Below are 23,790 nucleotides of genomic sequence, written 5' to 3'. Positions count from 1 at the left end.
TGGGGTGCCCTGGGCCTGGGGGTGCCCTTGGAGTCCGGGTGCCCCGGGTCCGTCTGCATCGCGCTCCATGGCAGCGCCCGGACTGGGCATAAGTAAACGCGCGTAGGAAACGGGCCTCTCATGCCGCCTCTGTTTTCCACGCCAATAAATCAGCCCTTTTTCCTGAGACGTGAGTGACCCAGGGCCATTTCTGCCATCAGGTCTCGGTGACGCGAGTGCTTTATCGCCGTCTTCAGACTCAGGAAGACCGAGGGAAACGTGAGCTCGGTGGGAACGTCTGGCGGGCGGCTCCGTGTGCGTCAGCACGAGGGCTGGCAGAGGTGCCCTGACCCTCCGCGGGCCTGGAGGCCCGGGCGGGCACGTAGGCGGCTCCGTGTTCTGCTTTCACTGGGAACACGCGGCTGCCGAGCTGGAGGAGGAGGGATGTGACCGTGTGTTTACAGGAAACACGCTTTACACAGAGGGCATGGCCCCGGCTGGTGTGGTTCAGTGGACAGAACCTGGGACCCTTCAGTCAGGCTTGCAGACTGAAGGGTCCCAGGTTCAATTCCAGTCAAGGGCACACCCCTGGGTTGCAGGCTTGATCTTCAGTAGGGGGGCGGGGTGTGCAGGAGGCAGCTGATCAATGATTCTCTCTCATCAATGTTTCTAACTCTCTATCCCTCTACCTTCCTCTCTGTAAAAAATCAATAAAATACATTAAAAAATAAATTTTTCCCCCATAGCTCCCCTCCACCTGGTTTCCATCCCACCCTCTTCCCTTACCTCCCCCGCCACTATCCTCACCATAGGTGTGCGATTTTTGTCCAGTCTCTTCCCGCACGCCCCACACCCCTTTCCCCCTGAGAGTGGTCAGTCCATTTCCTTTCTATGCCCCTGATTCTATTATATTCACCAGTTTATTCTGTACAGATTTTTAATTCACTTGGTAATATTGATATGACTAAAACTATAGCATTCTATCCAGACAGTTGTCTAAAACTTAAGAACATGAGATTTCATCGATAGAAGGAAGGCTAAATAAACTTGAGAGTTCAATACTTTAGTTTTAGAGCTTCTGGGATGTATATTTTTGTGAACTTTGAAATGAAATACCAAAAAATTTTTTTTAATAGAGTATTATTTTTTATTTTAGAAGTAGGATTTAAATATTTTATTAAAAAGATAACAGTATAGCTTATGAATATGATCCTTTCTTTCGAAATGATTTCAAATTTATGATTAAAAAACCAGTTATTTCCAGTCATTTCGCAACGTCCTACCCAACATCCCGTCCCTTCTCCGCTCTCTCCACCTTGTCCCCTCCGGCTCACCGCTGACAAGAACCTGAACCAAAGTCTTGGTCTGTGATGTTAACCTGACTTTGCCCTGGAAAGGCGGCTCGGAGCATCTGGAGGACCAGCGGGCTGACTCCCATGACCCCAATTTGTTCCTCTGTGGCTTCCCGTGTGATTTCATGAGGATGCTTGCCAAATGCGTTTTGGGCGGGATCCACGGGTGAACTAACAGGGGCCGAGACCTGCTTGTCCAGAGATGGCTCAGCGATCAGGGCGAGCTCCTCACGCTCCCTCGTTAAGAAGTTCACCAGAGGTCAGCCAGGGAGCAGACCCAGCGCTGGAGGCAACCCCAGGACACTTGAAACCAGTTTTGATAATGTGTGCGCACGCACGCATACCTGTGTGTGTTTACAAGGTTATGAGTAGATAGAGTGTCGGCCTGCGGACTGAAAGGTCCCAGGTTTGATTCTGGTCAAGGGCACGTACCTTGGTTGAGGACACATCCCCAGTGCGGGGTATGCAAGAGTCAGCTGATCGATGATTCTCTGTCATCGATGTTTCTCACTCTCTATCCCTCTCTCTTCCTCTCTGTGAAAAATCAACAAAATATATATTAATTTTTATTTTTATTTATTTATTTATTTATTTTAGAAAGTAACCAAGTTCAGTTAGCACCAACGTGGGATTTTCCATCCCAGAGACCTGACTTAAGAAGTTTGGCTGCGGAGCCGGTGTCAGTCAGATAAACACACTTACCCGCTCCTGACCAACCACCTCCGGAGGCCTCCCCTGTTACTGGTGTCCCCTCTGGGGGTGAAGGTGTCACCACGTGCATTCTGGGGGCACGCATGTTCGCCGCAGCATGGAGGCTCTGTCACGCGTGTTCATGCGGGACAGCGTGCTGTGTTTCCTGTGACGTCCTTGGCTGGGCAGACCCAGGGGACACCGGCTGTGTGGGAGGAATTGGCGGGTCCCTGGAAGAGTCCGTGTGGAATAACTGGTATCAGGTCTTCGTTAAATACTTGGTATAATGCCCTCCCGGAGTCACCTGGGGCCGCAGCTTTCATTTGTGAAGGTTTCAAATGATACCTTTAAATCCCCCATTTTCATTTTACTCCATTATTTTAAATGTGTCTTTATTGTTGGAAGTATTACAGATGTCCCCCCTTATACCCTCGCTGGCCCCCCTCCACCCTGACCCCCCCATTTAAAAATCATTAATTTTCTATTACAGTTGATATACGTTATTATATTTCAGGTGTACACCCCAGAGATTAGATATTACGTAGCATGCTAAGTGGTCATCCTGATAAGTGGTCATCCCTGCACCCCTCTGACACCTCACACGGCCGTTACGGTGTGATTGACGGTGTTCTCTGTGTGGTCCTCCACGTCCCTGTTACTGTCCTGTAAGGTCCACCTTGTACCTCTTCATCCCTCACCTTTTCACCCAGCCCTATCTCCCCTGGCAGCCAGCGAGATGTTCTCTGTGTTTGTGAGTCTGTTTCTGTCCTGCTCGTTCGTTTATTCGTTTATTGTGTTTTTTAGATTCAATTATTGATGTTTATATGTATTCGCTGACTTTTTATTGTTTATAAGTTCCTTCTTCCTCCTCTTCTTCATCAGGACCCTCTCGCATCTCAGAGAACACCGGTTTGGTGGTGATGAACTCCTGTAGCTTTGTCTTGTCCGGGAAGCTCTTTCTCTGACCTTCTAAGCGACAGGCCCTTGCTTTTCATCACTGCAACTCTCTCCTGCCAACCCCTCTGGCCTGCAAAGCTCCTGCCCAGATTGGAAAGGAGCGGCTCCTACTTGGGCTACAAAATACACAACAGTTCCCGATGGCCTCGGCTGACTCCCCTGTGGGATGCTCTCCCTGTAGCCGACCACCCTCCACGGGTTCCAGAAGCAGAGACCGGGGTGGGGGTGGGGGGGGCAGTGGGCCGGAGGGGCCCTTTGCCACAAAGGCCGTCCGGACAGACAGAGAGCTGAAACGAACATGGACACGGACGAGGTGACATGTTCATGGAGCGGGAAGGAAGTGGGGAAACAGACACCGAAGGGGCAAGTGAATCTTCGAGACGCTAGTTGTCAACCATCAAGATGGGAAGAGAAAAATACTTGTCTACTTTCCGTAGGAGCTGGAGATAACGCAGTGTGCCCCCGGTACCCCCTGTACTCCCACATGCTCAGTCTTCATGTGCACTGAAGTAGGAGTGAAGCCCTAGCCAGTGTGGCTCAGTGGATAGAGCGTTGGCCTGCGAACCAAAGGGTCTCAGGTTGGATTCGTCAAGGGCATGTACCTGGGTTGTAGGCATCTACCGGCCCAGGCCCTGGTCGAGGTTGCACGCAAGAGGCAACCAATCAGCGTGTTTCTCTCACATGGATGTTCCTCTCTATCTTTCCCTCTCTCTTTCACTCCCCCTAAAAATCAATGGGAAAATATGCTTGGGTGAGGACCACACACACACACACACACACACACACACACACACAAAGGGGTGGGAGTGAGAAAAAGGCTTTGAGCCTTCGGAGGCGCAGGGAGGGCGTTCCCAGCCCCGCCTTTCCTCTCCGGTGCCTGACCCTTCCTTTGTGTTCTGCTCTGAGACCCGGGCACTGGGGACGGCTTTTCTGGAAAGAGCAGTTAGTGTTTGCAGAGGAGCGGCAGGGGGGAGTGGAGCGATCATTCCGATGTTACGTGGCAGCACTCGCAATGCACCAGGGCTTCCCACCCACCCCGTTCTGCCGTAAACGTCTGAGCTCCGTGTCTCTGTGAGGCAAAGGCATCGGTGTCTCCCCTCAGTGATTTACAGAGTCCCTCCCAGGAGAAACATTCTGTGGAAATGGGCAATTCAGAGGAAAAAAAAGCCTGGTCCTTCATTCTCTCTCACCCGCAGATCAGGCAGGATTATAATTTGATTGTTTTTTTTTCTTTATGAAGAATGATCCGCATGAACATGGGACAGAAAAAAATAACTTAATTCATACACATAAAACCAGACGATGGTGTCAGCCAGATGTTCAATGACAGCATGTCCTTGCATTTTTTAACTTTCCAAATACAAAGCAAGGTTTATATTGGTTGATTTAAAGGGAAACCTTGCAAAATACTCATTTTAACTGGGGGGTAAAGTGTTTCAGAGCCTTTCTTCCACTTTTCTGCCTGTGCAACGTGTGAAAAGCGCCATCATTCTTAGGAGCCTCACTGTCTTCCTCCTTAAGATGGGAACCACTGCTTCTCGCCAAGGCGATCGTGGAGGTGAAGTGTCCTATGTGCAAGTGAGTCCATGCCCTGAGCCCACGCTGGTCTCTCCTCTGCAGAACTCCCCCCCTCTGCCCTCCCTCTGTGTCTCACAGCTAGACGACCTATCCATCAGCTCTCCCCTGTTGCCAAGCTGGAAAGATGGGAGTCACCTAATTCAAGCAATATTTTCAAACCGTGGTCATATGATTCATCTGTGCAACCAGTCTTCAAAAGATGGCGTGGCTCAGTGGCTGAGCGTCGACCTATGAATCAGGAGGTCATGGTTCCATTCCTGGTCAAGGGCACATGCCTGAATTATAGGCTCCATCCCCAGTACGGGGCGTGCAGGAAGTAGCCAATCCATGATTCTCATCATTGATGTTTCTCTCTCTCTCTCCCTCTCTCTTCTTCTTTGAAATCGATAAGAAAGATACATTTTAAAGTGCCATACAATCATGACCTAACGTATGCTCTGGGGAATATCAGTTTGGGCTACCCAGTGGCCCTTTGGGAGAGGTTTCAGAATTCTGGGGTACCTCAGATGCATCTAGAAAGACACAGTGAGTGTCACATCCTAATGCGCAGCGACCATGGGTTCCCCTGGACGGGAGAAATCATGAGTTACAGCCTTTCTATCTCAAGCGGCCACCACAGGGTCTGGCACAAAGTAATCATAAAGAAACGTCTGCTGAACTTACCCACTCCGCATTGCCCCTAATTCGTGGTTTACTCATTTCTCCTCGGCCCGCGTGCAAGCTTTCTGAGGTCAGCTCATTTGTCTTCTTCTGTGTACCTTGGTGAAGGCCCGGAACAAATCATGGACCCGATGGATGTTTATGAAATGGATGAATAGTAGGATATTGCTTCATGTACTGTTTTAATGTTCTGTTTACCCTGATGTTGGACTCAATAGATTGGAGGGTCACACAGGAATCTGTAGTTGAGTTCTTTTTTTAAATTTATTGTCTAAAGATTTACAAATGTTTCCTTTTCCCTGATTGATCGCCCCACCAAGCCATTCCCACCCCGGGCAGGCCCCCACCACCCCAGTGTCTGTGTCCATGGGTTATGCTAATATGCATGCAGTCAAGTCCTTTGGTTACTTGCTAACCCTCCTCCCCACCCCTGCCATTTGTCTCTGGATCTATTCTTGTTCATCGGTTTACGTTGTTAATTAAATCCCACAAATGAGTGAGATCATGTGATATTTATCTTTTTCCAACTGGCTTATTTCGCTTAGCATGATGCTCTCCAGTTCCATCCATGCTGTTGCAAATAGTAATAATTCCTTCCTTTTTACAGCAGCGTAGTATTCCATTGTATAGATGTACCGTGGTTTTCTAATCCCTTCATCTGCTGTTGGGCACTTAGGCTGTTTCCAAATCTTAGCCATTGTAAATTGTGCTGCTGTGAACATAGGGATACATATATCTTTTCTGATTGGTGTTTCTGGTTTCTTGGGATATAGTCCTAGGAGTGGGATCACTGGGTCAAATGGGAGTTCCATTTTTAACTTTTTGAGGAAACTCCATACTGTTCTCCACAGTGGCTGCACCAGTCTGCATTCCCACCAGCAGTGCGCGAGGGTTCCTTTTTCTCCGCATCCTCGCCAACACTTGTCGTTTGTTGATTTGTTGATGATAGCCATTCTGACGGGTGAGAGGTGGTACCTCATTGTTGATTTGATTTGCATCTCTCGGATGATTAGTGACTTTGAGCATGTTTTCACATGTCGCTCAGCCTTCTGTGTGTCGTCTTTCAAAAAGTGTCTATTTAGGTTCTTTGCCCATTTTTGTATGGGGTTGTTTATCCTCCTTTTGTTAAGTTGTATGAGTCTTTGTAAACTTTGGAAATCAAACGCTTATCTGAAATATCATTGGCAAATATGTTCTCCCATGCACTGGGCTTTCTTGTTGCGCTGATGGTTTCTCTTGCTGTGAAGAAGCTTTTTATTTTGATGTAGTCCCATTTGTTTGTTTTCTCCTTAACCTCCATTGCCGTAGGAGGTAGCTGAGTTCTTATACCAGTGTACATTCAAGAGCTAGTACATGTATTAATAATTTTAAAAACTATTTAATGGTTAGTTCCCATGTTCCTTACCAGAAATAAACTCCTTCATGGGCAGTATTTATGAATAACAGAGACTTAATCAGTACCAGCAAATCATTAACATGTAGCTTTATATCTGGAATCATCTCAGTGATTGATTCTGGAGCAATGATTAATTTGAATATTGCACTTTGATTGCCAGTATAGAGTTAAAAGAAGCTGGTTATTTGTAAGGAAATTCCTTGGATTAGAGGGCCGATTCAATTGTGAGTAGAGGGTTTAGGTGAAGAAAGAAATGGGTCAAGATTAGCCCGATGACACAGAAGGAGCAGGTTCAATACTTTTAGGGAAACTATGCAAGTAAATCAAATACTGAGGAGAGAGACTTCACCGAGACAAGGAGAGAAGGAAGGTTTTGGCTTTCAGCCACAAACACAGTGGGACTGTGACCAGCAAGAGTTAAAGCTGAAATGCACTATGGAACGTTGGGTACTTCCTATTGTACTTTCTTGCTGATTTGGGAGAAAATCATGTTAGTTAATACGTTATGTCATTAAGATTCACCCTATATCCAAAGATGGATGAGAGGGACCAGAGGCCTGGGGCGGCTGGACAATATTTTCCATCCCGCTCTGTGGGTGATAATTTTGGCCATGCCTATATAGTTCATTTGTAAACAACATAGTGGACTTGTGAACAATAAAATATTTGTAAAATTTTAGAGATGGATTAAATGTCAACAGCATAATACTGACTGAATTGTGTGATGTCAATAACATGGATCATGATGACAATGTGTGATGTCAATAACATGGATCATGAAGGAGCGGCATGCCGTATGCATGAAAAACACATCATCTTGGATCATGGCTTCCAATCTCGACTCCACTGCTGATACACTCTTTGACTTTGTCCCGTAATTCCAATATTCATGTAAAATGGGAACAAAAATTCCAAACATTTTTATAAGGAAACTAAAGGCTCGTGCACAAAACTGTGCACAAGTAGCTTGCTCCTGCTTGCCTCAGTTGGCTGCCCCACCATCGCTGCTCGCAGCTCTCCGCCCCGTAGCTCGCACCCCGCCCGCCCGCCAGGAGAGCCGCTGCTCTTTCGGTTGTGACTGCGTGATGGCGCCACGGCCATGGGCCTCTTATTAACACAGATGTTTGCGAAGTTGGTTTAGAAGTGTGAGCTCCACAGAACGATGATGGGGATGATGATGATGAACTGTTACCTTACGTCAGTAAAAGACAACAAAGTGACAGGCGATGAGAAGGTAAGCAACCTTTTCTGTACACCAGTGTTTCCCAAACTTCTCTCATGATGAGACTCACCGGGTGGAGCTGTTAAAATACAGATTCCTGGATCCCAACTAAGAAGTGCTAAACTAGAATTTTTGGGAACATATAGGTAAAATTGTATGCTTAACTAGTGCTCTAAGACAGGGAGTTAAGGAATGGGAGTGGATTGAGTCTGATGGGAAGACTCAATACTTAACTAGTGCTCTAAGACAGAGCACTAAGTTAAGAATACAATTTTACCTATATGTTCCCAAAAATTCTAGGTTAGCACTTCTTAGTTGGGATCCAGGAATCTGTATTTTAACAACTCCACCCGGTGATCCTCATCATGAGAGAAGTTTGGGAAACACTGCTGTGCATTATGCATTGTGATCATTTGATGCGGTGGTCACAGAAACTCAGTATTTTTTCCGTAAGAATTCCCAGCCCCCCTTTCTCAGCACACGGACCATTTGTTTTACATTATTTTATTTCAGAGTGGAAACAGCTGAGGCGTCAGGAGCCAAAGAAGGATGCCAGTTTCGCCCTGAGCACTCCTCTGTACCCTTTTCCAAACGAGAAGCGATCATTCAACCCCAGAACTGGACAGTGGAGGCGCCCTTTGGGTCTCTGCTACCCCATCCGCGAACAAGAACAGGGGAGAGAAAGGAGGCTTCCGGACTCCGGGAGAGCCTGGTGTCCTGTTCAGCCTGTGTTCCTGCTGGAGGCGCCCCTTTCCCGGTGTCGGGGAGCCCCTCCTGGCTTCCTGCAGCCCCCCACCTGGGTCTCGATTCTCCTCTGTTTGGGGTGATTCCCACACGGCTTCCGCGCCCGGCTCCGGACCTCCCCGGGGAGACCGTCCGACCTTCCCAGAAAGCCCCCTGGACATGACTTACAGCCTCTCCCGCCTCTGCCTCCTGTGTGCCCGGGCCTCGTCCTTCAGGACCCTGGCCCCTCGGCCCCTGCCCGATGCCCACAGCGTCCCTGGCAGCTGCTCTGCATCGCTGGCTGGCGGCCAGCCACCTCCTGCAGACGGTGTCCTGAGTTGAAGGCCTGACTGGGTGTCCCAGGCTCCAGGGGGTCCTGTCAGACTCCCCAGGAAATGCCCTCCTGAGAGCCGTTCTCCCTCGACTGGGGACCAGGGCCAGCTCCCCTCGTGCCCAGGAGGCCATCTCCGCAGAACCCTCTCCGCCCTCCGGGAACCAGGCGCTGCGCCCCCTCTTGGAGCCGGGCCTGGGGGCACCTGAGGTGTGGAGGCTGGTTCCCCGGCAGAGCCCGGGCAGCCCTGCCGGGGGCCTAGGGTTCGCAGGGAGGGGACAGCGGTTGGCACCTACGCCCGGGGCCTCAGCAGACATGGAGACAGGGTGACCGTCCACTCCCTCTCTGATGGCTGTGGTTGCACTTGCAGATCCTGGCAAGCGCACCGCCGGGGGCTAAGGCTGGAGAAGATGAGAACAGGCCCTGGAGGGGGTGTGATGGGGGGGGAAGGGACGAGAGTGGCGCTCGGTGGGCAATTCCAGTGCCTAGAGAGGCCATACTGCCAGAAGGTTAGAGCAGAACGTAGTTCTGAGTCCTGGGCAGAAGCAGATGGGAGGGGGGGGAGGGATAGAAAGGATTCTGGCTGTTCATACATGATGTGTGTTTGTATTGTTCCACGTGCACTGGGTGTCAGTGGCATGCTGAGTACCTGAGCTTGGGCAGGCGCGGTGTGGGTGCTGGGGAACCAGCGGGTGCTCAGGGGCGACCTCTGAGCCCGGGGGGAGCGGTGACACTCTTGCTGCCCTTTTGTCTTCACCCTCGCGGCTCTCCGCTCGCCCTGCCGTGCCCGCAGCTGCAGGGAGCCCGCAGACAGAGCCTTCGGAGGGGACCCCGGGGCTCGCCAAGCTCAGGGGGGACTCGCTGAGGAGAGGAGACGGAATGGAGTCGGTTACAGAGAGTGTAGACGCCGCCTTCTCGTTCACAGAAGAACGGATGCTGTCTGGTCGCTGCTTCTGTAGCAATGGAAGCGGATCGGCTTCTCAGAGGCCCCGGCTCACCCCCTGCGGCCCTCCCTCCAGCATGTGCCTTCGGTGCCCAGGCCGCCCGGGGCGGAGGCCAGCTGCTCTTTGGAAAAGATCCGCTCCGGCTCTGGCTGCGGCTCCGTCCGTATTAACAGACTTCCTCCGCGAGCTCGCACATCACCGCTCCCAGCCAAGTGGAGGCGGGCGCGCTGGGGACACTGCGAGGCTGAGTGTGCGGCTGCTGCCGCCGCCACGGGGGTCAGTTCCGCTGGGGATGAAGGCGAGTCTTTGCTTTTGCATCTCCATGAGCTGAAGCACGTGGTCGCCTGAGCACGGGAACCTTCCCACTCCCCATTGCTCCCCAGCGTTTGGACATCCACTCACGTCAGTCAAAGCCGAGGCTCCTGGGGACAGAAGGAAGCCGGTGACCCGGGCAGCTCCGTGCTGAGGCGGAGATGGAGTCGCATCCCCTCCCTCACTGCTGGGAACAGCAGTCAGACGTCCGTACGGCTGGACGGGGCTGCGGAAAGCGTGTAACCCAATCGCCCCGTCTTCCGGGGGAGGGATTACCGCGCACAGCGGGGATCTGACCTCGCTCTGGCCTGAGGCATTCGGACCGTTATTAATACCCAGAGTCACTCGTGACAGCGGAAGCTGGCCATGGCACACCCGCAGGCTGGTTTAACTTGGTGCCACCTGTCCGGTGCTTACATGACAAGGTGTCCTTGTTTAAACGTGGTTATGATCACATGCAGGGCTCTCTGTAGAGTAACAATAGTGTGTGTGTCTGCGTGTGCATGCATGTAGGCATGTTTGCGTGTGCACGCGTGTGTATGCATGTATGTATTTGGTCCGTAGTTTTAGGTTGGAAGAAGTGAGTTTGAAATTGGCTCAGAACTGTCAGTTCTCTCCACTGCAGTGTGACTTTAAGCTGAGATTTTCCCAAGGAGACCCGCAGCCTGGCTCCGGGAGCTCGGACGGACTCAGGGACACACCGTTCCGTGTGCCGGCTCCCCGGGGGCTGCCGTCTGACCGGACAGATGGGGGGTGAGTGGGCGGAGGCGCTCCCTCCCTGGGACCCCCTGCCTTGGAGGCAATTCAATTCCAAAGAACACACAGAAAGCCGCCCGCCACCCCGGGAGCTGCGCACAAGCAGTCACGAAGAGTCCGAGGGGTAGACGGACGGGAAAAGCTCAGGGCCCGGGGGCTGTGTGCTCCTGGCCCCGGGCGCTGACACCCGGAATGTACATGATTTGCTCAAGTGGACACTGAGCTGGTCCTCTGGTCATTTCCCATTTTTAAAAATACCTTTTGGTGCTTTTCTAAGTTCAGAGTTACTGAGTGCAGAATGGGAACGTGGGGAGCTCCCCGTCTGCTTTCTTAGGATTGCCAGGACCTACAGACACCCAGGCGGCCTGAAGCGTGCAGATCGCGAAGGCTGTTGTACAAGAGTGTGACAGCTGCAATTCTACTCAAGATTCTGGGAGCGACGGAAGGCCCTGCTCTTGTAAGTGCTGTCATCTTTGCTATGTTTTCTTCATAACACGTGAGGACTATGTGTTACTATGAATTGATATTTCTTTCGGTCCCCGGTCAATTCCAAAGAATACACACAGGAGCAAATACATAAGGGCAGGGGGAATGTTTGTAACCTGGCAATCTCACTACACAGAGAGAAAAAACAAACAATTCCACTTGAGAAGCAGCTGGAACAGTCTATGGCAGTGTGTGTGTGTGTGTGTGTGTGTGTGTGTCTGTCTACACCCCTCAGCAGGGCCTGGCTCTCCTGTCAGGGCCCCGGGGCCTGGCCGGGGAAGATGAGGCTCACAAGTCAAGCACACTGGTGAGCAGAAGGACTTTTAAAAGAAACATCTGGCCCGGCCTGGCTCAGGGGCTGGGCGTCGACCTGTGAACCAGAAGGTCACGGTTCGATTCCCACGCAGAGTACAGACCCGGGTTGTGGGCTCCATCCCCAGTGCGGTGTGTGCAGCAGGCAGCCCACCAGTGATTCTCTCTCATCGTGGATGTTTCTGTCTCTCTCCCTCTCTGAAATCAATGAAAATATTTTAAAAAATCACCAAGTGAGCACGACTCTACGAGCTATCCGACTCGAATGCACTGGACGGGGAGCATTGAGGCGCCTGAAGAAAGCCCTCCATGGGGCGCAGGTGGGTTAGTCACCGGCGCCTTTAAAAAACGACTCAGTCCTAACCATGTGGCTCAGTGGATGGAGCGTCGGCCTGCGGACTGAAGGGTCCCGGGTTTGATTCCGGTCAAGGGCATGTACCTCGGTTGCGGGCACATCCCCAGTAGGGGGTGTGCAGGAGGCAGCTGATTGATGTTTCTCTCTCATCCATGTTTCTAACTCTGTCCCTCTCCCTTCCTCTCTGTAAAAAAAAAAAAAAAATCAAAAAAAAAAATCAATAAAATATGTTAAAAACAAAAACAAAAAACGACTCAGAAGGCAAATGTGGCAATTCCCACCCGCCCTGCCCAGGAGAAGACAGTTAGCCAGCAGACCCAGCGTCCTGACGCCTGGGCCAGCCCTTGGGAGAGGAATTCCTCGGCGGCCTGCACGGTGTCACTAGCGGCCCCATCTCGCCCCGGTGGTGTTTTGATTGCACGTCGGTTAGCCGCCTCCCAGGAGCGCCCGCCCGGCCCTGGGTGCGCCGGAAGGACCACATGTGCGGCTCAGGGAGCCTCGGGCGCTGGAACCCCTGTCACCGTTATTTCACAACACGGATCAAGTCACACTCTGCTCTTATTTACTCACCCCGGAGCGTGGACCCGGTCAGCTTGTTCCCGAGACGCGGCTGGCTCTGGGACGGCTGGCGGAGCCGAGCCATCGGGCCCGGGAGCCCGCATGCCCGGGCCGGGGGGAGCCCACAGGGCAGGGAGATACCCCGAGGCCTCTGGGAGCCGGGCCCTCGCCCCGGGGACGCCCTGTGCCTCGTCTGCACCGGAGCCGGGCTCCCATCCTGCTCCTCGGCGGCGCCCTCTCGGCCCTCCCTCCGCCGGCGCTGTCGGGGGGCGTCTTACACATCACACCGTTAGCGGAACCCACGGGGCCAGGCCCGGGAGCCGCCTCCGGGAGGAAGGAAGGAGGCCGGGACGTGTGTCTGCAGAATCCCCGAGCACACTGTGTCTTCACACTCTGGGTCCGGACGTGCAGGCTCAGCCAGCCGCCTGCAGATGGCGTCTCGGTCTTGCGGGCTCCCTCCCCCCCATGGGCTGGGTGCGGAGGCGGGTGCTCCCTCTGCGCAGGTGTGGTCCTGGGCATCGCACAGCAGGTGTGTGTGCCGAGGTCTCCGTGTTGGGGGGCACCATGATTCACCGTCTAAACCAGATCCTTTCACGATGAGAGTGGACACGCAGTGACTCGGAGGACGGGCCCCGCGGGCAGCGTCCCGGGGAAACGCCGTCGGGGGCCGCGGGACAGGGAGCCACTCCGCTCAGCTCGGCCACCGGCCGCCACCGCACCCGCACCCCCAGCGGCCGGCGGCCGGCCTCACTGTGACGGTCAGCGCTGTGCTCCCCGGAGATAAATGTCCAGTCACCAGAGCAGGACAAGAGAATGCACAGCTGACAAACCCGTACGGAAAGCTCCTAGCGGAGCCAGGGAATAAAGCGAGAGCGTGCCCCAAGCAGCGAAGCCCAGGAAATAAAATTCACTCCTGGTATCATAATATTACCTTATGCATTATAATCTTTTTAGCTGGGCAAGTCTGTTTTGAGGATGTGGCGTTAGAAGAAGTTTACGTTTAAAAGTTTGGCTCTCAAAGGAAATGTCGGCTGTTGAGCTGTCGGTATGAGGCTCTGTGGACCGATGAGTTTGCCGACCACGGCCCAGGGAGGCTCCGGGACCCGGACCTTCTCGGGTGGAGCCTGTTTCCAAAGAAGAGAAGTTTCTCCACGAGGGGCAGACATGGGATTTTTCAATCGGACAAGCGCTCAGGGGACCCACATGCAGTCCCCGCCCAAAGCGTCTCGGCGTTTGCAGAAGTCGGAGCGAGGAGGCAGCGGTGAGGCCAGTTTGGCTGATGGCACGGAGCAGAGCTCACCAGCGGCCGGGAAAGAGGGCGGCTCAGCGGTGAGCGTCCAAAGCAGTGCGTGCTGGGCACGGTCCGCGGTGTCTGAGGTCAGGGGAGCATGTCCAACAGGCTCTCCGCTGTAAACAAGCACCGAGACACAGAGTCAGTTTATTCTCTCTTCATTACTTCTTCTTGTATTGTTTCCCAGCCCTGCTTTGGCCTCAGCCTGCGTGTTAGAAAGAGCCTGTTCCATGTGGAGAGAGCCTTGGTTCTATCTGGCTTCAAGGCTGATTATTGGGTTTAGTCCAGGACAGTACACTGGTTTTATTTTCTTCTAAACTTTTAACACTTCACTCTCCTCTTGCGTTTGCATGGCTTCTGAGAAAAAATTATCAGCTGTAATTCTCCTCTCTCCTCCTCTGTGGCCAGGTGGTTCTTGTTCTTCTGGCTGCTTTCGGGATATTTCCTACCGGTGATCTTCTGTAGTTTGAACGGATGTTTCTAGGTGTATTACACACACACACACACACACACACACACACACACACATATATCCTGCTTGGGGTTCTCTGAGTTTTTGAGTATGGGGTTTGGTGTCTGGCATTGACCTTGGGAAATGGTTAGTCATTATTTATTTAAATATTTCTTCTGTTCCTTTCTCTAATTCTGGTATTACCACTACCCAGGCTATCTATACCTTTTAGCTGTCGTACGTTAAAATCTAGTTAAAATAGTCTGTTCTATTTTAAAAAGTCTTTTCCAGTGGTGTCTTTGAGATACCCTCAAATTGTGAGGTCCTTTTTGTTAGGCTCTATTTTATTTTATTTTTAAAATATATTTTAATTGATTTCAGAGAGGAAGGGAGAAGGAGAGAGGGATAGAAACATCAATGATGAGAGAGAACACCATGGATCGGCTGCCTCCTGCACACCCCGCACTGGGGATGGAGCCCGCAACCTGGGCATGTGCCCTGACCGGGAATCGAACCCTGACCTCCTGGTTCCTAGGTCGATGCTCCACCCCTGAGCCACGCCCGCCAGGCAAATTGTGAGATCTTTCTTCCGCTGCGTCTCTTCATCGGAGGGATCCTACTTCTCTGTGTTTTGTCTCCGAGTTTCCTTCTCGTCTGTTCTGAGGCTTCCCAGCCACCGCCTCGTTGCCCCTCTGACCTCACACGCTGCTCGCGTTTCCATCGGCCGCACGGGGTGCGTCTCAGTGGCCGGTGCTCAGCCCAGAACACCAGGGCCCTCTGACGGTCCTGGGGCTGCACCCAGGCCCATGCCCAGGAGACTGCCCCCCGCGGCCTCGGGTGACCAGCGATGGGGAGGGGAGGGCTCTGCAGGCCGGTCTCCATCTTCAGGGAGCCTGTGCCTGGGGGTGTGGACTCCCCAAGTGCTTCTCGGTGCCCCTGCTGAGCGGGCCAGGGGCCAGCAGGCCCTGGGGTTGGGGTGCCCCTCCTCGGTCCGGGGCTCTGATTGCACCCAGCGGGCAGAGCTGGGGGATTGGTTCCTCCTGAGGGATTGGTTCCTCCAGGAGGATGAGCGCCCTCAGGTGTGGCTCTCCACGGGCCTCCTCCCGCCGGGAGCCAGAGGGGGTTTGCTGGGATCTTCACCCCGGGACCCGCTGGGCTGCGCTTCTGGAGGTAGGCCTCACAGACGGGAGTGCGGGGGTGAGGGGGAGGGTGGAGGGGGGAGAGGGGGGAGGTTCTCCGGGGGTTCAGCGCCTGAGTTGTCCACCCGAGCTTCCGGAAGGTCCTGGCTCCGGGTGGGCTCTCCCTCGCGGCTGGTTCCGTGGCCGTGCCTTTCTGTCCACGGAGCCGCGGTTCTCAGTTTGGGGGCGTCTCTCCGGTGCTGGGGAGCAGCTGCCGGGGACCCCACATCTCCTGCAGATCTGAGGGGAGGGTTAGTGTTCAGCTTGTTCAGCTCCTTCCTTGCTGTTGGGATGGAGCCTGGATCCCCATGGTTCTTGGGCTCCGCACCTGGTGCTGCCTGCCTGTCATCGGAGCAGGTGAAAAACGTGCCTTCTCTCCCAAACACACCTCTACTCCCGGCAAAAACCAGCTTGTTTCCACAAGTCAGCACAGCTTAAAATAATCTTTTCTGTAGAATGATTTTCTCAGGTAAACCTATTTTAAGCATCATTCTTTTTAAATATATTTTACTGATTTTTTACAGAAAGGAAAAGAGAGGAATAGTTAGAAACATCTATGAGAGAGAATCATTGATCAGCTGCCTCTTGCACACCCCCTACTGGTGTTGTGTCCGCAACCAAGGTACATGCCCTTGATCGGAATCGAACCTGGGACCTTTCAGTCTGCAGGCCGACGCTCTATCTACCGGTTTCGGCTTTAAGCATCATTCTTAACTAGAGGCTCGATACTCAAAATTTGTGCAAGACACCTGGGACCCAGGCTTCCCTCGTAGCCCTGGCTTCGTCCGGTCTAATTAGCATATTACGCTTTTATCTTATAGAAGATTGAACAGTGATGTTCTCCCTCAGTTTCAGATGACACAGTTAGACATCACAGCGCCTGCCGCGGAGCTCTGTATTCCTGGTCTGCCTCCTCCCACGCAACTCTGGACACTCCCTAGGATGCTACCTAAGGTCATGACCCCAGAGGTCAGGAGCAGACATGAAGGAAGGGTCAGGGCCCATCCAGCTGCTGGGAGCAGCATCCGGATCGGATGACTAGGCGGCATTTCTGGGAACATCGAGCTCCAAAGGGACCACGGGATTCATCGTCCAGATGGTCGTCGGCGTCCTGAACGAGACAGTGGCCAGTGGGGCCTTTGACCAGCCCAGCGCCGAGCGAGATGGGGTCCCGGCAATCTGTCACCCGCTGTAATTGTCTGTCAGAGTGAGGGCAGCCAGAGGCCCAGCCAGGGCTTCGGCGGAGAGTCTCTCCTTTGTTGCTCCTTTTTATGTATCAGCACGCCATGTAACTGGCCTTCCCTCTTCCCCTCAGAGCGCTGAGACAATGACTCTCGTTTCTTTTACCAAATGGCCAATAAATCTAACTGGCAGCGGAAGCCAGGAATAATGCACACTGTTCATTGGTATCTCAGAGGCGTCCCATGTCCCAGTTCTTCCTGCTGTGTGCTTGGAGGACGGAGTTTTCCCACTTGGAGGTGGCTGGTGCGGTTAGACTTTATGGGACGGAAAGCACACTCAAGTCCAGAGGAATTATTGCAAAATAGGAGCTACTTTCCTCTGCAACAGCCTCGGAACACGATAGAAGGATTTTGAAGAGAGGGATGTCCATGAAGTGACTTTAAAGTCAACATGAAAGGTGCAAACAAGCAGCCGTTGGTGGGTAAAGAGGTGTTTGCAGAAATTTATGGAAACCTATCACTGAGTTCTTAGTGTTCGTAACACTTCTATTTTCTGTGTGTATGTGCACTGTAACATTTTATTACATATTTTAAATAAAAACGTGGTCATTTAAATAAAAATTTCTGAATGCTATAGGTAATTATTTCTTTTTATCAGATAATAACCAAATTCTTAATTTTAATCAATATTAGTCATTTTTTTTGCCATCTTTCCCTCAACTATGGAAATATTATTTTGTAAAATAATGTGACTCTGTTTAGTTTTACCTTCTCCTATCTTCATCTCTGTGTGTGGCCATGATGCCATATGAAACATGTCTTTCTCAGGGGACCGTTTTCAATCAGCTTGCGATGCTGACTGAGCACTTACCATGTGCTAGGCACTTCCCTAAGGACTGAAGGAACTTAAAAGCATGGGGATTGCCAAAATAATGAGGCTCTTTTTCTAACCTTATGATTTACTACTTTGCCTAGGCACTAGACACATTAAAAATACAAGTATTGCCGAAACCGGTTTGGCTCAGTGGTTAGAGCGTCGGCCTGTGGACTGAGAGGTCCCAGGTTCGATTCCGGTCAAGGGCATGTACCTTGGTTGCGGGCACATCTCCAGTGGGAGGTGTGTAGGAGGCAGCTGGTCGATGTTCTTCTCTCATTGATGTTTCTAGCTCTATTCCTCTACCTTCCTGTCTGTAAAAAATCAATAAAATATATATTTTTAAAAATACAAGTATTTTAGGGAGAGACTGGAGAAAGTTGAGTCCACCAGACAGAGGGAGCGGAGCTGGTGACGGTGTCCCGGCTGGGGCCTGGAGGTGAGGTCAGAGCCGTCGCGGTTGCTGCAGACGCCCCTCCAGTGCCGACTCCTGGAGCCGTGGGGAAGGACCGAGCAGAGGAGGCTGGGATATCAGATCAGCCTGTGACTGAGGGAGAACAGGCACTCAGTGACTCAGTGGCTGACTCCCCGTCCACACTGCCGAACGAGCCTTTCCCGCCTGAACTTAAAACAGGCCGTTCCCGCCCGGCCGGCTGGCTCAGTGGTTGGGTATCGATCCACCAGTTGGCTCGATTCCTGGCCCGGGCACATGCTCAGGCTGCACACTCGATCCCAGGAGGGGGCGTGCAGGAGGCAGCTGATCCGTGTTGTTTCTCTCTCATCAAAGATACGTCTCTTTATCCCTGGCTGGACTGGCAGACAAGCCCCTTCCCTAGCACCCCGACGCTACCGCCCAGGAGCCCAGCCCCCCTTTGTCAGACCCTCTCCTGGCAGTTCCGGGGAGCGTGCGGCGGCTGCTCCCCGGGAAGCTGCCAGGGGACCTGCGTGCCAGGGGAGACCTCCCCTCGCTCACTCCTGTGTCATAGGGACAGGCCACTTCCCCCGCCGCCGGCCCTGCCCTTCCCTCCAGGAGCTTATCTTGTTCTTGTGCTTTGCAATGTTCTCCCAGAAGAAGGCCAGCTCGGTCCTGTGACAATGATCTGTGCTCACACCCTGTTCACAACCGCGGGACAGACGGAGATGGCCCCGTCACACCCAGTGAGCTCAGCGCCCTGACATCAGCGGGTTTACTCCAGTTCACCCCGCTCCGAGGGGCGTGTGCACGGCGGGGCCGCCGAGCAGTGAGGGCCGTTTGGCAGAGCACAGAGCCCCGGGTCACGGGCCTCCGCCGGCGAGCAGTCTGTCCTGACCCGGGAGTCTGGAGGGGCCCCGGGAGGGTGGGCATTTTCTCCCGATGAACCGGGAAGGAGGCTGGAGATCCAGCAAAGGTTTCCAGCGGACACGCCCCTCTCGGCCACGATCGCAGCCACTGAGGGTGGTTTTGAGCCCAAACCGCTCCAGGCGCTCGGGTGGTGGTAAGGATCAAAAAGAAAAGTCAGCTGCTTGCTCCTGTGCAGCTGGCAGCACTGCCGAGAGAGGCAGCGATGAAAAAGAAGAGCTAGCGGAAACCGGTTTGGCTCAGTGGTAGAGCATTGGTCTGCGGACTGAAAGGTCCCGGGTTCGATTCAGGTCAAGGGCATGTACATTGGTTGCGGGCATATCCCCAGTAGGGGATGTGCAAGAGGCAGCTGGTCGATGTTTCTCTCTCATCAACGTTTCTAGCTCTCTCTCTCTCTCTCTCTCTCTTTCTCTCTCTCCTCCTCTCTGTAAAAAATCAATAAAATATATTTTAAAAAAAAAAGAAGAAGAAGAAGAAGAGCTAGACAGATGGGCAGTGCCGTGCGGAGGGTGGTCCGTGCTGTGAAGAAGGGACGTGGTCGGAGCTGCTCTCCGTCAGCGACGACATGACACAGAGGTGATCCCGTCCCAGCTGCCACCTCCACTCCCAGAGGAGCGCTCGCACGCAGGGCGCCGATGTCTGTGAAAGGGGAACGCCTGTGAGTGTTGTTGTTGTTTTGACGCGCTTGTTTACTTGCTGCACGCCCCAGAGGAAAGAGGACGTGGACAGGAGATGTTCTGCTTTCCCAGTTGCCATGGACGACGGAGGCGCCCCCAGGGACAAGCCTCGCTCTGTCCCAGAGAGAAATACGGACCCGAGTCTGACGACACAGCCCCCCCAACCCGACGGGAGGCCTCGGGTCTTGGCTCGGTCCTGGCCCAACAACATCTGAACCAGAGCGCCTCTCCCAGCCCGGCCAAGCTTATGTTTCTGATTACACTGCGTTCTGTCAGCCCCGTCCAGTCGGCCCCACAGCCAACTGCAGCCTCCCCCCCCCGCCCGCCCCTTTCACACGGCCAGTCACCAGTTCCCATCCATGTCCCAAAGTGCCGTCTGCAAGACATGCCCACGGCGTGTGTTTCTGCTGCCGTGGCCCGTACCCAGGCCTTCCTCATTCCTGTCTGGAATTATCGCCGCATTCTTCCAGCTACCATCCTCTCCTCTCCCAGGTCCTTCAGCAAGTCCGGAGCCGTCTTCTTAAGTAAAAAGAATACATTTATATTGATTTCAGAGAAGAAAGGCGAGGGGGAGAGATAGAAATATCAATGATGAGAGAGAATCATGGATCGGCTGCCTCTTGCACATCCCCTACTTGGGATGGAGCCCACAACCCGGGCTTGTGCCCTGACCGGGAATCAAACTTGACCTCCGGGTTCCTAGGTTGACACTCAACCACAGAGCCACACGGCCGCGTGACAAAGCTCTTCTCTCTCCTCCTGGACTTACCATCCCGGAAAGCTGCTCCTGGTCTCCGGAGGTGATCCTGGACCCGGGCTTGGCACTCAGCTCCCTTGGGTTTGAGTGTGTTTACCGTTCCACACTTTTGCTCTCTTATTTCCCACATCAGCGTTCCAGGACCTGGGAAACCCTCCCTTCAAGCCCCACTTCCACTGTCACCAGGAAAGGAATAAAAAGGGCTCTGACACCTTTTCACTCTTCCCATTGGGAAGGGTCTCTACAGGCATGGCTTTTAAGTGCTCTGTTTTCTTCTTCTTCTCCTTCTTCTTCTTCTTCTTCTTCTTCTTCTTCTTCTTCTTCAATATTTATTTCAGAGAGGAAGGGAGAGAGAGAAACATCAATGATGAGAGAGGATCATGGATCAGCTGCTTCCTGCAAGCCCCACACTGGGGATGGAGCCCACAATCCGGGTCTGTGCCCTGACGGAATCGAACCGGGACCTCCTGGTTCATAGGTCTGAAGCTCAGCCCTGAGCCGTGCGGGCCGGGGTCTCCTCTCCTTTCTGCCACGGAGTGAGAGGGCCTATTCTTATCTTCTTAAACCTGAGGCTCATTGCTTCAGCATCCAGCGGTGGGCACAAGCAGGCTTACAGTTGCGATACCAATACATAACACAACAGTTACTAAGCAAGAATACAAGAGTAAGTCTGTGTTTTGTGTACCCACCGCTGTCCGCCTACTTTTGCCCAGCCCCATATACCAGGCCCCTGGCATAGAGTAGGTGCTCCTTACCTAGTGACTCACCAGACACCGAGTGAGGACGGACAAGGCCATCGGCTCCCGTTGTCCCGTGCACCTCGGACAGAGAACGGCGGTCCCGGGGCGCCCTCTTATTGAGTAAACTGTCTCGTATTTTCAGAAAGAGGGGGTTCCTCTCTAGTGGCTGGGAGCGTCTGTACATGAAAACTCGTCTCGGGGCGCTTGCAAAGCTTGCCCCAAATCCCCAGGTGGCCCTCGAGACGATGGCTCAGCAGGTGTGACGTGCAGGCCGAGCACTGTCCATGTGGACAAGTGTCACAGAGGGTCCCCCCGACAGAGCGTGGCTCTGCCTTTAGCTCCGGGGAGACTCTGTTCCTGTCTAGTTTCTGGGTTTGTCTGTGCGCAGCCCTGTCTTCCCGGTAGATCATAAACTCACCGGGGTTTGTGTCTCATCGTTTCAGACCCATGACCCAGAGCCGAGACCTACTGGCTGCTCAGGTCACGTTCATGGAACACGTTTGTCGGCAAAGACGTAGGAGGCTGGCCCCCTCTTTTCTTTATAAAGCCGGCATTTTAGGACTTTCAGAAAGAAAGCCCCGAGTGCATCCTTGTTCCGTTAAATGAGCTCCCTGTTAGCGCGTGGCAGCCCAGAGTTCATGTTTTCCAAATCGGGTAGCTCTGAGCAGGTTTGCTTTTTAAATACTAAGCAGCGTTCCCCTCCACATAGTTCCTAACCCTGCACTCCAGGCCACAAGCACTGCTTTTAACAAACACGCCATGAGAGCCACAGGGTGCGTGTGCTTGGCTTTTATCCCGAGGTTTGGCCACATCCGAGGTCCTCCGCGGCCCCGGCTTTCACCCCAGCATTCCCTCTGCCCGCCAGGCTGCTCGCTGGGCCAGAGTGAGAGGAACCTCCCAGAACAGGCACACACGGCTCCCCTCGGAGGGAAGGAGGACAGAGAGGTCGCGCCTGCTCGCAGCGGTGCTGGGTTCGAGGCCGCAGCTGGGTTCCGATGGGGAGCCTCCGGCCGGAGGACCAGCTGCTGCCTGAAGAGCCACGATGTCTTTGGGGGTCGCGCTGGGCTCCCTCCGACGTGGGCGCCTGAGCCGTGTGGCTCTGCAAACAGCACGGGACACGCGGAGGCACCGGTTTCTTCTCATTGAAAATTCCGACTGTGAACTTAGGTTTTAAAATGTACTCACAGCTATCGAGGTGTTGGCTAGAAACACCTCCATAGACCTTATGCTAAAGGATATTTCTCGTGGCGGTATGTTCCGTGTATTCGTATAGTCCGATGACAAAACCGATGCAATTTTGCAAATATTTTGGAGTCTCAAGTTGGGGCAGATGCATATTCTTTTCAAATCTGACTTATCCAATGGCAAGTATTTATTGTGATAACGGCCTCATATATGTAAAATGTGTGCCCTGAGGAGAAGCACACACACACAAACACACAGTCTTTACTTCCTTAAAATAACTCCTCATGTCAATGGTGAGATAGTTCCGTCTTCCTTTTGTTAAAGCTTCCCTGTGGCATGTTTATTGATGAACATTTCTGTGGCACGGTTATCAACGTGAGCATCACTCAGATGGCTAAACAGTAGCTGACTACCTTCCTTCCGGAAACATCCACGGTCTCCACGTGAAATGGTGCTGTGATTTAGATCTAGTGTTCCAGTACACAGCGCTGCCAAATAACATCTAGAGTAAACGCTCTTTCAGTGTCTTTGAGTCATGGACATTGTTGTTTTTGTCGGTGGCGATACTAGATGTTGTCATTGAATTCATGGTGATTCCCCTAAGAATTATTTTATAAAGACAAGCATTGTATTTTACGAAGCCACCCAGGAAAAATTGTCAAAGTGATTGCACTTGGTCCATTTTTGTCAATTCTTTTGACAATTTCCTCTGGAACTCAAGTAAAAAACAACATCTGTTGAATTGGCTGAAAACTGTATTATTATTTTGATTTTTTAAAATTAATAGTAATGACTAAATAAAACATTTCCTAAAGATTCTGGGAAAATGTGTCAGTATAATCATTATTAACTTTAGTTAGAATAAGGAATGTTTTTAAAGCTTAATAGATGAGTTCCCTATATCTTTAAAGCATCCCTTTTAGTTATTCACATAGATTTATTTGGTGGCCATAAGAAAATAATTTAAAAAAATACCAGTCATGTAAACGGATTTTATAAGGTCTTTGCAAGAGAGGAGATTTGGCAGAGAGGAGATTTGGTAAAGAATTGTAGACACGTGGCCATTTACTGAGGAATAAAGAACATGTGATGCATATTCCTGACTAGTCACTCTGGTGAGCGATTCTTGAGAATAATGGTGTGATTGCCACCGATTCCGCTGCAAACGAGGCTTCTGTGGAAGTGCCCGCTCACCCATAGTATTACCTACCACACATCCGCCTCTTTAACAGAAACATTGCACCCTTCTTTAAGCTAGTGGAGTTTCTAACAACATATCCAGCTCGTGAAAGGTACTGAATAACATTTACCAATTCAGTGGGAAAAAATTAGAATGGATTAAAAAAATGGTAGACTGCTAAGATATCAGGACATTGATTGACTTAGAGCATTTTTTCAAAGTTACGTTGTCTGTATTAAGTGCTGTTTTCCACAATTTGTAAAATCCCGTCGGCTCTTCTCTTCTGTCATCGTATATGCCTTTACGTGGATAGCATACATGGCAGC

This window comes from Pipistrellus hanaki (assembly GCF_964339955.1).
Source record: "Pipistrellus hanaki genome assembly, chromosome: 8".
Classification (NCBI taxonomy): domain Eukaryota; kingdom Metazoa; phylum Chordata; class Mammalia; order Chiroptera; family Vespertilionidae; genus Pipistrellus; species Pipistrellus hanaki.
This window is presented reverse-complemented; position numbering follows the sequence as displayed.